This window comes from Notolepis coatsorum, assembly GCF_963971535.1.
Source record: "Notolepis coatsorum genome assembly, chromosome: 8".
NCBI lineage: Eukaryota > Metazoa > Chordata > Actinopteri > Aulopiformes > Paralepididae > Notolepis > Notolepis coatsorum.
This window is the reverse complement of record NC_140172.1, coordinates 35,900,477-35,917,337: the sequence shown is the minus strand read 5'-3', so window position 1 is coordinate 35,917,337 and position 16,861 is coordinate 35,900,477.

Genomic DNA, 16,861 nt, shown 5'->3' with positions numbered 1-16,861 from the left:
CGTCTTTTTTCCTTCTCTTAGTTGGATGTTGGTGTCTGCTCTCATTCTCCTCCTTTACTTTCCACCCCGTCCCTTCTTTCCTTGTTGACAGAGGAATTAACCATATTCACATGGGCGGCCATTTTGCACTCACGTCATGCTCAGGAATCCTTTGAAAGGAATCCCAACCTGAGCATGACATAAGAGCAAAATGGCCACCATGCGATTATGGTCAATGGGTGTCTGTGTGTTCCCCGACTACAGCCCATCTTAGCGACAGTGGCTCGGGAGGTAGAGCAGTCGTCTGGTAATCCGGATGTTCCCAGTTCGATTCCCACTACTCCTAGGCAGCGTGTCGAAGTGTCCTTGAGCAAGACAAATAACCCTTAATTGCTCCCAATGAGCAGGTTGGCACCTTGCATGGTTGCCTCTGCAGTCGGTGTGTGAATGTTCAAGTTCTTTATTTGTCAAATACACAATACAGGGGCATTGCAGGTAATTAACTTTTTTTGTATTTCAAGCTCAGACTCAGCAGTGCACAATTAAGAAACAACAACGAATACAAGAATGGTAACAATAAGTAGTAAGATAAAATAAAATATTAAATGAGGTAAGAGGTAAAATAGTAAATTATTTACAGAAAGTGTGAGTGAATGGATAAAATGTGAGGAACAAATTGTAAAGTGCTTTGGATAAAAGCGCTATATAAATGCACCATTTCCCTCCCGTATACTGCCCAATGTTCTGCTCTCCTCCAGCCTGAACCATGTAGCCAAGGAAATGCCATCCTTCAACTGTATATATTGAGCCTTTAAGAATCAAATCAGATGTGCACTGTAGCCTACTGAGCACACCTTTCTATTTATAGAATTGTGATATCTGTAACCTACATCCCATCAAAAGTGATCAAGCTGTTTGCCTGTTTAACAGGTGTTGTATATTATGTAAACATCCTAGGTTAGTTTACAGTGTACACAGCTTGCTGAATTGGAGAGAAGAAGGATAGAATGGTGAAATGGCTTTCCCCCCTGTGACTCCACTAGCCAGAGGGAGAATAAGTTTGTAGTCTGGACAACAGAGCTTGAATTCAACTCATATTTTATTGTCTGAGGCCCAAGGTGGAAAAGCAGGTTAGGCATACAGGGATTAAATCATTTATCAATAAATAACTAATACATGGTTATCAATTCGCTGGTAACCTCTAACAGACTTTAAACATTCCAAGCAGAATAGTAATCACATATTAGTCATGTTTGTAAATGAAAGGAATATACTGTGCAATACATGGTCAACCTGGTCCAAGATAGTGACCTTACATTAAACTAGACAACACAAAACAGTGGTTATCATCAGAATCATGGTTACTCATGTATCTCACAATACACTCTCAGATGGCAGCGGTGGGAGGTTCAGACTGGGTGTCTGACCTCCCGATTTAATACTTTAGATCTGGTTTTTATACTCAATATGACATCACGGGTTTGACTATTTTCAGCCAATCAGAGTTACATCCAAAATATGGTCTCTACCAATGAGGTCTCTTGATAATAGACCAAGAGGTTGCTGTCCCTGGGTTTTTCCTCTCTGCCTCCCCAAAGACCTCCATGTCTATATATGGGTGTGTGTTGTCCTGCAGCCCAGGTGACCTTGTCTCCTTCTGTCTTCATGGCAGTTTGACCTCCCCCGGTTACTCAGAAGCAAGTCAGTACTTGTTGTGGCAAATGACCCCAATGAAAACACTTTCTACTTCATAATTGTAATATTCAACCGGTGTATGTAATTACCTTCAGTTTGATACCAAGCAGAGAGAGAGAGAGAGAGAGAGAGAGAGAGAGAGAGAGAGAGAGAGAGAGAGAGTGGGAGATCTTCATGGTGAAGGATCTCGAGGTTTTTCAGTGTATATAATGTAAACAAAATGTATATAATGACAGCACTGCTTATAGCCATCTGAGAGCACCACAGGCAGAGAGAGAGTGTGTTAGCGGGCAGTGTGTCTCCACGGCAAGCAGGGTGTGAGTGGCTTGAAGGTCGTTCGTCATCTTGATAAGGATTACATTAGCAGAATGGTCAGAGAGAGAGAGAGTTTGACACCACTAGAAACAGATGTTTAGTGTGTGGTAGGAGCTGATTAACAACCTGCAGATGAGGCTGTGCTGTTGTCATCACCAGCTGATAGCCACAGCGTTTATTTGGGGTAAGTTAATATCAACATTGCCGTTGCTATAGTGATCTGGGTCAAATAGCTGTGGTCACAGACAGCGCGTCACATAGGAACGAGGAGAGGGGCGGGCCTGTCATTTGCTATGCCGAGATGATGATGATGATGATGATTATTATAATGTGAGTTTTCTTCCGCGTGTGAGTTAGAACAGGACACAGCGTGATACGAGCAGACGTGGAGAGAGACTAGAGGGTGGTGGGAGGGGCCTCCCCCCCCCCTCCTATGCCTCAAGGAGGCTAGCTTCGGCTAACAAAGAAGGGTTTGGGCTAACGACGAGGCCTCAACCACCATTGGACTAACAGAAGCAGCTAGCAGAAGCGAAGATAGAATAATGAATTTAGTGTTCCATCAAAGATTTTTTATTTATTTTTTTAAATCTTTTTCCCCCTCCTTTTTCCTCCATTTTTCTCCCATCCCAATGTTAGTCGTTATGCCAATCCCCAATCCCCTTCCTGGTCGCTGCGCACCTACCCCCTACAGTCGGTCTGGGAGAGTGGAGGCTATCACATGTTTCCTCCGACACATGTGTAGCCAATCAACCGCTTCTTTTCACCTGGCAGCGGACACACTACCCCCCTTAGATATTTTCCTCGCTGAGCAGGCGCCCCGACCGAACTGTAGGAGTCGCTGTTTACAACGACCAGGACCCACCCACCAGCTTTCCCACCCCTAACACTGCCAATTGTGTTAGTATGAACGACCAGCCAAGCTGGTAGCAATGCCGAGAGCTGGGCTGGAACCCAGCGTCTCCAGCGTTGGTGGCGAGCGCCTTGCCCACTACACCACCTAGCCGCCCTCCATCAAAAAGGACAATACGAAATGGGTAACATCTGAGGCTTTTGTTTATGTAATAAACAACGATTCCAAGAAAGGTTTGATTGATTGATTGATTGAAAAGTTTATTAACAGATTGCAGAATGGGTACAGTACAGTACAGCTCAATACATAAAATTGTTAAGGGGATGCAGACCAGAGAAAGACTTTCGTCTTGTTTACATCAGGGTCCCCCATTTTCAATTCATCATAACATATATGACACACACGACATACAGATAGACAGTACTGCTACATCTATACATTTATGACATACCAGATTTGCAAATACAGTACTGTTTGTGATACAAAACACTGTACACTGTACATTGGAATACTGACAAAGCCATACTTGGTAATTTACTGTACAACTGGGTTAGGACATTTGTAGGGGCCAGTTTCGAATTGCAGTCTCCCGTAGGTGTTTTTTGAGAGTGTTTTTGAAAGTGGGTAGTGATTCACATTCCTTTACAGCTTTGGGTAGGGCGTTCCACATTGATTTGGCATAATTGCGAAATGTGTTTAGTCCCTTGTTTGAGCCGAATCTGGGTTTAACCTGTTAAGCCTTAACGTCCCCCTATAGGGGGACCCTGCTTTTCTTTATCATAAATCGATCAATAGAGACCGTATTGGATCCCCAATTATCATATCATGGGGTGTCATTGGAAAGCCACACACATTGGCTACAACCCTGTGCAAAGATTTTCGAGATCGCCAAATGATTGACGGAGCTAGAGCCCCGGGAGTCGGGGGTGGTAATGTGTACTTTTGCGTACTTTGGGGCACGCCTCACATATCGGCATGTAACTCGAGAACCGCTGAACGGATTTTGTCACCTGAAAGGGCAATCAACAAGCAACAAATAGGGCTTTATAGATATTGTATTAAAAGAAATGCACACCGAGCCACTAGAGGTCGGCAAAGAATCGTCCACATGTGGGCCCTTGGATGTTAACACTTTAATCGCCGATGACGTGTTTAGACGTCATTCCTAGCCATGCTCATTCTGCCGAAGACGCCGTAACTCGTCTTTGATATCAATAATTCAAAAATCTGTGATCGAAATCATATTTCTCCTCCGGAGACATGAGATGTACTGGTAAGCTCCACTCAACTGTCTAACGGTTCAAGAGCGCCATCCGGTGGCCGATCGGCAGATCGGCCAAGAGGGAGGGGCGCCAAACAGGAAGTGTTCATCCATAATCCGTCCGGGCACTCGCGATCGGTAGCCGGACCCCATCTCAACACACTGGATAATCAATCGCTCGCCCTAACTCAATAAACAACGTTATTTGGACGTATATAGTATTATACAACCTGGAAATGGTTCATCAGGATCAACATCCCATAATCGAAAACTGTCTACTCCACGCTCATCCCCCAACGGCGCGAGGAACATACGGTAAGATCCAGCGTTATTTTCTAACGTATTCCATATAAACTGCTCTGATGACCATATGACCCACACTAGACGAATGGTATAACGTTGCCCACGGAATTATAAACGCCCCCTCGCCCATCCGGTCAATATCAGATGATACGTAGTAACTTCTAGAACCACGTCCAGTTGAAATTTTTCATCTGGCAACGATCGCTACCAAACTGTATTTGATCATCAATATAATGCATTTGGAGCTATAAATCAAGTTCTGGAGAAAGCTGCAGAAAACGATAAAAACATACTTATACTTTAGACCATATTTTAGTATGAATATGTGAATGAAAAAGTATATCGTTGCTACACCCTGAACAATGGATATAGGACATTGAATGGGCCATAATAATGGCAATTTAGCAATAGAATTTAAAAGGTTATAGCCCTGCAAAGAAGGGCAACTTCTCCATAGACAAATAAAGCTGGCTAGGGATGGTAAATTATGAATTTGAACCATGGCGATCAAAGTGTTAAGAGGTTAATGTTTTCAAAAAAAGAAATGTTGTAGCCAAGAGTAAAGACCACAACCCTATCAAAAACAGTAGTCAAAGTGTATATTTTCATTTTTACCAATGTTTTATACGATTTATCGGAAATAAGAGTTTATCGGAAAATGCTAATTATCGTAAAAACCGCAAGGAAATGACTAAATCGATTATCATTAATTACTGTATCTACAAATCCTTCTGTTTAATCATCTTCCCGCGCTTCATTTGCTTAGATTTTTTGTACACATAATCTCAATAAGGTGGTGAATGAGCTCATTTTCTCGTGCGCCGCAGATTTATCATGATCAAAGATGCAAAAATCATAAATCATAATTTATATTCTCCTTTTCTTCAATACAATTTACTCAGCCTAGTAACAGACACAATATTTCTGACACTGGAAATACATACCCCCAGGTCCCTAGATGTTCCTAGATACCAAGAACATGCTAATTGACCTTGCAGAAGTGGAGCAATCTTCCATTTACTTAGGCATGTACCTTTAGGCAAAATACAGCATGATTTGTGGAGCTCCCTCTGGTGTTGTGATCGTGGTATTCACTGACCTTTGGGAAGTATTTTGACATGTACATGGGTACCTTGGTCATGTAGTGTATCTTGTAGACCAGGCCCATTGCAAGTTGCTGTACTCTGTTGTCTACTCTAAGCCATCCTAGGTTGTCAAAGTGGGCAGGGGTGAGGTGGGTTCTAGGAGTCAGGTCAAGCAGTAGTCTGACTAGTTTGTTTTGAGATGTTTGTAATTTGGTTTTTAGTGCCTTTGAGGTGCTTTGGTACCATGAGGTGCAAGCATAGTCGTAGTACCCTTGAATGAGTGCTCCTGCCAGAGTCTTCAGGGTATTCTTGTTTACCAGAGAGGAGATCCGGTACAAGAATCGAGTTCGTTGGTTGACTTTTTTTATTACATTGGATGCCATTTTGTCACAGGAAAGATTAGCCTCTAGGATGGAACCCAGGTAGGTAATTTCATCTTTCCTTGTGACAATATTGTCACCCACTGTAACTGAGAAGCCGTCGGTCTTGCTGAGTTTGTTATTTGAACCGAAGAGAATGGACTCTGTTTTGCCCATGTGTAATGATAGTTTGTTATCGGCAAGCCATATGCAGATTTTGCCTAGTTCCGAGCTGAGGGTTTTTTCAACCTGTAACTTGTTCTTGTCAGAGACCAGCAGGGCTGAGTCGTCCGCAAACAGGAACAAGTTGCAGTCACAAGCTGACGACATGTCATTTGCATAAATTAGGAACAGTAGCGGTCCTTGTGGTACTACGCTGTCCAGTGTCGAATTCTTAGGTTACGGATTGCATTAAAAGGGAATGACAAAGATTGTACAGCCAGTATGAGAAGACGTCAAAGAAATAAACACAACGCAGAACTACACAAGCCAACAGATGAAGAGGTGATACTGGCTGATTGATCCAAATCTAACAATGGGGAGGCTGTAGGTTATTTCTGTTTAGCTACTTATTTAAGCCGCTGGGAGCTTGATTTCAATCACATGGCCTTGCTACAAATTATGTCAGTGCAAGCGTTTTTGCGAATTAGATACATGTGTGCAAATTAGAAAAATAATTTAGCAGCACATGTGTGAGTAAAGATTAGCCTACATCCTACAAGTTCAATGATGTTTTTCCCCCACTGCATATAATCTACTCATCTACTGTACCAATACCTGTTGCTTGGATCAATGTATTTTCACTGGTTATGTGGCTGCGTCAACAAAGCACATGAGCAGAGGCTCGTGTTTACTTTTGCTGGACCATGGCTAACAGCGGCAAATTCTTTAACATTTGGCTGAGCTTCACAAAAAAGATGGAATACAGCGAAACGTAATACCTGCTGCGTATTTCATGCAATAGTATTTAGTTTCAACCCTCCGTGCACCAGGGGCGGATTTAGGATTGTAGGAGATCCGGGGCTTAGCCCAGATGGATTTTTTTTTACTTCGACACCACAATTTTTAACTTATACCACCACCTTGAAAGTGTTAATATGCTTCTTTGTTTACGGTTTGATTATCACTAATACAAAGTAAAATAGTGCAGTGCAATAAAATAGTTAGTAAAATAGAATAAAATAATGCAATAGTGCATTGCAATAAAATAGTTATCATCGTAAGGCCGGTAAGGAGTGCATTACAGTAGTCGAGTTGGCTTGAGATAAAGGCATGGATCTGGTTTTCAGCGTCCTTTTGATTTATAAATGGCCGTACTTTAGCTATGTTTCTAAGGTGGAAGAATTAAGTTTTTGTCAACTTGTTGATTGTGATTTAAAGCTTAGGTCTGAGTCTCAGTCTACCATAACACCAAGACTTAACTCACTCAAATACAGTTAGCAGCTGGATAGACCGCAGATGGAAATTAGCTTCTGCTAAATCTGGTGCAAACATATTTTCATGTAACAATGATGAATTGTCAAAGAAAAAAACAAATTGAAAATAGATTCGGGGGTTTTCAGAAAACATTCGGGGCTTGAGCCCAAGTAGCCACCCCCTAGCCCCGCCCCTGCCGTGCACCATTGCGGCCTTCCGTTAGCTGCACTTGACTTTAGAATGTCAGTTTGTGTAAAGTAGCGTTCAAATAACGTTACTGTAACCGAATTTAAACCGCATCATAACTCCTTACAAAAACTACACAGACCATGTCACTTTTCAAAAGGCATGAATGAATGAATGAATGAAAACTTTATTTAACAGATTGCAGAATGGGTACAATAAAGCAGCATTTTTCCACTTCAAGATTTCAAGCTGTTTTGGGTTGGGCTCCGCCCATAAGCGCTTTGAGTGACAGTCACCCACAGTCTGCACTTGCAGACAGAGAGACATATAGAGAGATTGAGGGGGATACTAATTAATTTTGCCGCGGGGGGGGCATAATCCCAGGGGACAATGCATTGGTAACTTGTTTCAAGTGACAATATATACCCCTGTGAATATTATTGCATGGATCGGAATACGGGCACGCGCGTGGGAGTCAAAGATATTTTGACAGTGATATGCGAGTGGAGAAGCTCCAGCCCCGCGCGTGCGGTCGCCGGTCGGGAGGTTGTGTGTAAATGCATGTGTGTTTCCCCGAGAGAAGCTCCTGTCCCTCTCTCTCCCTCTCTATCTCTCTCTCTCCCTCTCTATCTCGCTCGTTCTCTGCCTCTCTCTGTCGGCAACCCTTTGAGGAAGTGTCGGTATTTCCACTCGCTCTGCTGTTGAGCGAATGGTTGCGCTACAAACATAGAGGGGGCGTTACTGCAGATCAGTGCCTTATTCACGTCAGCAAAACAGTCAAATCAGAATAGCTTAGTTCACTGAGGATATTGTATCAACTGAATTGGAGCAATCCGCCAAAATGAGAATTAGAGACACAGACCCAATTGATACAAACCCCCATTGCTAGGAAACAATGCTAAACACTGGAAAAGGCCATTTATAAGACACTGGACCTTTAAAACATCCCCCAATGTGTGTGTCAGTGGTGGCTGGTGAGTTCAAAAATTGGGGAGGACGCGAGAGACACTCACAGCTTTACTCCTAACTCCTAAGACACAATACAAGTCAAGAACGTATCACCAGATCAATCAGAGTGTTTATACAGCAGGCACATACCCAATAGCATTGATTAGGAAATCATTAGGCAGACTACAGTAGAGCAGCTGTGTGCGTGTGTTTATCTTTGTGTGTTTGCTATCTGAAACATTATCAATATAACGTTAGCTAGCGGGGCTTGTAATAACACAAGATGCATTTCACTATGAATTGAAAATGGGGGACCTGATGTAAACAAGACAAATGTCTTTCTCTGGTCTGCATCCCCTTAACAATTGTGTTTATTGAGCCGTACTGTATTGCAGGGGTTCCTAAAGTTTTCAGGCCGCGACCCCCGAAATAACGGTGTCAGAGAGCCGTGCCCCCCACTATTATAGGAGGTGGTATAAATATATATATTTCTTTTAACTTTTTTTTTATTTAACCCTAACTAACCTTACTGTCATGCACTTGTCCTAATAAACTAACCTACACTGTAGCACTCAACACTTTGATGAACATTGTTACTCAGCTGATAGAGTTGTGCCCTTCCTGATGACTTGTCGTACAGAACTTGTAAGTCGCTTTGGATAAAAGCGTCAGCTAAATGACAAAATGTAATGCACTAATAAGCATTAGAGGCTTTTAACCAGGGCTGGACTGGGGAAATCATTCAGGCCAGGAAATATAGTGCGAAATATAGCCCCAGTCAGGCCACTTTTAAGCGTGGGGTCTGGGGGTCCCCCACCAGCAATATTTTTGTTACAAAGACTCAATTTCCTGCATTCTGGTGCAGGAATTTTAGAATGTGTACCCTTTAAATGCCAGTGTTTGTGATGGCATCACAAATTATTGTTAAAAAAACAGGCTATCATATGTCAATGATTAGCAACAACACTGATTTTGATGGATTTTTTGTTTTTTTCCCGCCTCCACCAATAACATGCGGCTCCCTTTGTGTGTGTGAGAGAGAGAGAGAGATAGTTCTCCAACTTGTAATGGCTGCTTTTTTTTAATATAGCGCTTTTATCCAAAGCGCTTTACAATTTGTTACAATTTTTTTTTACCCATTAACTCACACATTCACACACCGACGGTGGAGGCAACCATGCAAGGTGCCAACCTGCTCATTGGGAGCAATTAGGGGTTAAATGTCTTGCTCAAGGACACATCGACACGCTGCCCGGGAGGAGCGCGAATCGAACCGGGAACCTCCGGATTGCCAGACGACTGCTCTACCTCCTGAGCCACTGTCACCCCCCTTGTGTGAGTTTAGACTGCGTTACCCTCTGTTGCAGTGATCTCCTGGTTGTTCCCCACCTAGGTTATATAACTATCGCACCGCTGCAACTACTGTAGAAACACTGGCCTGGCCTGCTTCTAAGTTCAGTGGCCTGACTGCATGACATTTTATTTTTAATTTATGAAATCAATACTTTCTGGAAATCATCTCGCCCCACAGCTGCTCACGTCCTCACTTTGGGAACCACTATACTAACCTATATGCTAACCTGTCAACCTTAACTCAATCAGCGCCAGAGGGCGCTGTGTACTGTGTGGTTAAAAGGCCAGCGTTCTAAAGTATAGGAATACGTGGCAGTGTTTGCAGGGCTATAACTATATTATAGCTATGGATACAATATTATTGCCCATTTGACACAGAGTATCTATCGTTCAATAATGAAAAAATTTCATCCATACATTCCCGTTTTAAGATGAGGTTGGACTCTGCACTGACAGATTTGTGTTCATTGTGCTGCTTTTATAAAGCCTCAAATGACGGCTTATATAAAAGCAAAGTGTTTCGTTTGTCTAAGTTTTAAAAAGGTTTAAAATGAACAGCACTGACAATTCTCTATAGTATTTTTTAGTGTCCCGACCCATATAAAAACATGTCTTAATAAAAGATTAAGTCGAATTCTGCCTTTGTCTCTATTAATTACATAATATTTATATAATTGTTTGCGTTATAGACGAAGGTTGCAACATAATTATGTAATGTAATGTTGTTGGCTGTGTAACGGAGAGCAGCCGCCCAGGCAGCACAGCTCCCGACTCATTATTCGTTTAATTAATTAATGAATCCAATCCACTTTATTTATAGAGCATATTTAAAAAGAACAAAGTTGACCAGACCCACAACATAAGATAAAAAAATATATATATATAATATATATATATATTTTTTTCAAAGCTTCGAATTAAAATCTCAGCCCCGAAGCTTTGAAGGCCAAAAAAAGCTTTGAAGGTCAGCCCTAATACCTCGACTCGAATACGTCTCTGGCTCGCTATTTCTTATCGCCACAATAACGTGATTAACCAGTCGATATTCTTAATAAAAACCAAAAATAAAACAAAGACTGTAGGGGTATGTTTTTCAAAGTTTATGAGAGCGGCTGGGAAACACATCCTACTCCATGCCCTCCGCCCTCGCAAAATACAATTCTATGTACTGTTTCGACACCAAGGGAGTACTGGAGCCATAACACACCGCCAGTAAAATAGTGTAAAAATAGTGCTGTCCCATCTGTAGCTCAAACCACCCACATTCCCATTAAAGACAGTAGTCACAAATCAAAACATGAAGCATTATGCACATTAGGGCTGTCAACGGATATTCTATTTCGAATTAATAATCGAATTGTTAAAAAAAACATACATTAGATTGTAAAGATTTCTATTAGAATTGTGTGCATTTTAAAACAGCCACGGCGGTCTCCCTGCATGACGGACAGGAGACGTGACAGCTATATTCATGGGATATCACTGCGCCCTTTACGTGCACCTTACAAAAGCACTGGATAAAAGTATACGTTCACAGTACACTAATAAAACAAATTGTCTATTGGCTGAGCAGCCTGGCATTCGTGTGACATCATGTCCGGAATCAACTATCAACTATCAACTACAATAGCTAACGGCTAATAGTTGTTGTCGTCATCGAAAATTGATAATAATCACAAGATACATTCAGTGCTGGATCTAAAAAATTGATTTGTGGAGACACATTTATGGAAAGATCAAGACCGGACCACAAAGCTTCTGGAAGGGTTAGAATGACACGCGACAGCGCTTCCTATTTGTGATGATGGCAGAGAGTTCAGATCCCAACTCGGCTCCGGAAAGAGTGATTTGCACTCCGAGCAATCTGAAAAGCCCTGTTTGGAAATACTTCGGATTTATGCTGAACCAGTTAGCGTTAAGTCAGCGAGCTAAGTTACATGTATCTTTTTGTGTGCTAAGTAATGCTAGCGTTTTGAGAGTTATAGCATCAAGAATTTAAGCACCCTAACTTTTGCGTTTTATAGCACTTTATTATAAATCATCCCTCAGGGCAAAACGACTTTGTTTAGTCACATTTCTAGGAATTGTGTGCCTTAATTTTATTTAAATAAAACATGAAACAAGTATAAGCTACTGTAGGCTTACTGAACAGATATTGAATAATTTATTGACAGAAACATCATACGGATCCTCAATGGCTTGATTACTATTTCACGTTTCATTTCAAAGAAAATATTGTTTGATGTTTATCACACCTTTTTTGGAGGCGCGCTGCTGTGTATAAATGTCCGTTCTATATACTGTACTGTGAACTTTCATTAATTTGATCTTGCTCCGAGAGACAGACCCTTCTGAGAGAATGAGATAATACATTATTCTATTTGTATGCTGGTGTAGGTATGTTGATATTTACTTTGTTTAAATAAATGACCTATAGCCTACTAGTTATGTCTCCCGTTGTATTGGTTTGCCCTCTTGTGGACATAATGCGTAACAATAGATATTCGAATGGTTCGAACCTATGTGTTTCTTTAGAAGGAATATTCAAATGTCATTTTTGGCCAATTTTGACAGCCCTAATGCACATTCAATTTGCTTTAGTGATTTATGATCACAGGGCCTTATTAGTGAAAATGAGCAACTCTCCAAAATGCAAAGTGTTAGCAAAGGCTAGCATGTGTCAATGATTAGCAACAACACTGATTTTGATGGACTTAGAAACACTGGCCTGGCCTGCTTTTAAGTTTTAAACAAGGCACAATCAAGCTGAAATTGACGATAAATTGCTCTTACCTGTGGCCGGTGAGATTCCAAAAAGAATATTCCAATTATTTGATTGCCATCGGCTAGATCGCATGTCCATTTGGGCCACGACATAACCCACCACAGCATAATGAATCGGGGGTCCGGAAAACTATTCAATGCGATCGGGTGAAGCTCTTGATCCAGGTTACTAGAAATGACCGCCCGGAGGAGTTTCATCGACACACAGAGAGATACAGAGTCTCAAAGGGAGTGCAACATTGGCCGCATACCACCAGGCGGCGGTATTGGACTTTTGCAATCTCAGACTCATTCCCTATGGTTACACACGCTTCCTGGATGGATTAGGAATGGAAATAGTGAATAAAAGAAATAACGATCAAATAACGAGTATACTCGTTGGCGTCCAACGATTGGCGGCCAATAACGAGTATACTCGTCGTTGGCGGGGAATGAGTTAAACGCTTCATTTCTGAGAAAATTTATAAATAAGAACTAAACCCAATTGCGACAATAAAACTTTAAACAATAAAACTGACACATTTTATAAAATAGCTCTCATTTACAATACAATAATCACAGTGTAGATGTAATGAGTGCAAAGTGGCAGAATGCATTAACTGGTTCTGCGCCAAAAACTAGTATACTCGTTATTGCCCGCCATGCGAATATCGCTGTTATTTAGTTTATTCGCTATATCTATTCATAGTTCATAGCTGCAGCCTCTGTATACCCTTCAGACCCTGTCTGAGCTGGCAGACGGTCAACACCGCCCTCTACTGCCTTGCGGAGCTATTGCATTCCATTGGAAATGGGCTGGTATGTTTTAAGAGCCGATCTGAGCCGTGGGGGCGGGGTTTAAATACTCAGGCGAGCCAGGCCTTTACAACGACGGCATGGAATACTAACCCCGCCCACCCGTCCATGTGTAACACTCGCTAATGTCGGGGACATGATCGCTGTGGATAACTGGAATGGCGATCAGATAATTGGATTATTTTTTTTGCATTACATCAGATACCAGGTAAGGACACTTTATATAAAAACCTTGCGTTGATCTGATATTTCTTTCTACCGCAATCAAAGCTATCTGTGTGTAGGTGTATGTGCTTATTACCGTTGACTGCGTGGGGGGGGGGCGAGCACCCTGCTACGAGGGCCATTTCATGTATGCACAACGAGATATAATAATGATAATCTAGCGTTGATTTCAGGATGATTAGATAATCAGCCGAAAAATTACAGCGCGATGACTGGATTACACTAAAATGCTGGAGTTACTCAAAAGCACCCAAACCATACTCTATTCAAAACGGTATAAAATGGAAATGTACGGATTAAAAAAACAATCTGTTTTGGGCATGTTGACTGGAAGCAACTCACTGACAGTCGACAGCGTTATTAGACCCATAGCTATAATAAAAGATATATTTTAAGCACTCGCAAATGTCGCAGTCTAAAACTATATCCATTGAATAAATACCTGGCGCTGAAGAGGGATCAGCGCCCCCTGCTGCTGGCGGTCAATGTGTTAACCCCATGTAAGCGCTCACCTTGTTTGTAGGGCTAAACCTATATTTTATATTATAGCTATGGATCTAATAACGGTGTCGATTGTCAGTGGGTTTCTTCCGGTCAACGTGCAAAAAACAGATACTTTTTTCATCTATACATTTCCGTTTTATACCGTGGTGAATATGAGTATAGTTGTAGAGTGCTCCTGTGTAATCCCAGGGAACTCCGTCAAAAAGCCCTTTAGTGAAATCCACTTATCACGTTGCCATTTTTCGCCTGATTATCGGATCATCCTGAAATCAACGCTAGATTATTGGTATTATTTGTCATCATACATGCACGAAAGGGGACGGAGGAAACCGTCCCTCCGTGTGTCTATCGCAGCCAACGCCACACACACACACAGGCTGCAATCGTGGGAAAAGAATTATCGGATCAACGCAATATTGATAATCTTGAGTCCTTACCTTGTAAATGATGTACTGCAAAAAGAATAATCCAATTATCTGATCGCCATTCCAAATACTGGTCGCGGTAGTCTGTCTCACGTTATCCAGCATTGCACAGGGACGGGCGGGCGGATGAACTCCTCGAGGCAACCGTGGTGACCGCTTGTCTTGCCGGAGTGTTTAGAACCCGCCCCCACGCCGCAGCTCGGTAGAGAAAAGAAACCACATTGTTTCAAATGGAGTGCAATAGCGTCCGCAAGGCGTTAGGGGGCGGTATCGCACCGTTGCGGTCTCAGGCAGAGTGCAACACAGTCCTACACCATAGCAGATGAATTATGAATTGGAATAGCGAATAAAAGCAATAACGATCATAACAACAAGTTTACTCGTTGTTGGCGGCCAACGATTGCCGGGCTATAACGAGTATACTTGTCATTGGCGCAGAAACGGTTAAAAGTATTTTTTTGTTGGAAAATATGTTTACAGTACTTCAACTCATTAGAAAGAGAATTCCAGAGTTTGACTCCCACCACTGATATACACATCTGTTTCAGGGTTGTCCGTGCACACTGATGTTTAAAATGACCTTCCCTTCTATGCTCTCCATTCTGTGATATGAGGACAAACCTGTTTTGTAGATTGGCTGGTAATGCTTTACTTTTGGCCTTGTGCATAACTACTAATGTCTAATGATGTTGCGTGTCATCCGCGTAGCTATGGAAGAATACATTGTGTTCTCTAATGATGTCCCAAGTGGCAGCATGTATAGCAGGAATAATAGTGGACTGAGGCAGAAACATAATCTGTCTGACGTAATACTTTCTCCCTTTCATTATGTTCTGAACCAGTTTAATACACAGTCAGAGGGGACTTCCGGTTTGCGACGATCTGGTGAACAGCCACATGAAAGAGCTCCCGGTCATTGAATATCAGAAAAAGGAAGTAAAACAATTCAAAGCGAAATAAAAAGTGACAATTCAAGGATATAAGAGAAGAGGAAGGAGGAACACGAGAAAAGAAGAGAGAAAAGTTACCCCAGAAGAAGTACAAATGAGGGCACAGGAGATGATTCAGGAGATGATTCAGGCGGTCATGACGCAGTGGGAAGCTAGCATGCAGGCTAACACCCAAGCTAAAATGCAGATGGCCCAGGACATACGGGCTAGCACACGGGCTATGGAGTTAGCTAACCAAGCTATCCAAGCTAGCACGCAGGACATCTAGAGCGACATCGATGGACTCAGGGTTAACGTGACGTTGGACCGCAGCAAGGCCTGGCTGGAGAAGGAGCTGCAAGCTAACATGGAAGTTAACACGAGGAATACGACGCAGCAAGGGATACAAGCTAACGTGGTGTTGGACCGCAGCGAGGCCTGGCTGGAGAAGGAGCTGCAAGCTAACATGGAAGTTAACACGAGGAATATGACGCAGCAAGTGATACAAGCTGGTTCGGGAGAGGTGAAATGGACGGCCCCCAGGGGAGGGACGGGGAGACGCTGGATACAACCGGACCGACCAGGACTCGGGCACCGAGGTCGGCCGGACCATCCAAGCCACACGAGATGCAGGCGCGGAGGTCGCCCGGGCCGGCCAAGATGCGAACACGGAGGCCACACACACCAACCGAGATCCGAGCACCGAGATCAACCGGACCAGCCAGAACTTGAATAACGAGGTTTCACACACCAAGCAGGACTCGAACACTGAGGTCATACACACCGACCAAGATTCAATACCACATATGCATATAATGAGATAGTGAATGGAGGTTATGATTCGAGACACACTGCAAACAACACACAGACCACTGGGAATACAGACAGGGTAAACACATTAGATGGGGAAATTGGGACTTGATTCGGGACATATAATACAAATAACACGTACTAGACTATGACAGGGAACATGGGGAATCACATTCGGAGACCGGACCGGGAGCTCTGGAAATGTACTAACATATGAAAGATAAAAATTCAAAACAAAATGTTGGAAAATAATAGGGACATTGGAGAATCCCCATTGGGGATATCTACGTCGTTATAGGAGGGGCCCTCTCCAGGAGAGCCTTACCCCTCCAACCCGCCAACGGGGGTTAAACGGGGTTAAAAAGAATTACCTGGGAAGTGCCAATTGTCTTTAGTCTTCTTTTATATTATTTTCTTCTGAGTTATGTTAGAATAGCAGTTGCTTTAAATGTGCACATGGACAAATATGAAGGACAAGAATTCAAAATGTTGGACATGAAGAGAGGCTTGGAGAATCTCCCTTGGGGGGTATCTCCGTCTCTGGGGGGGGGGCTTCTCCAGTGGGAGGGCTATCGTTCCGGCGGTTCGACCCGGGGGAGGGGGGGCCTTGCGTGTTGTGGGATTGGTGTAGGGGGGGTG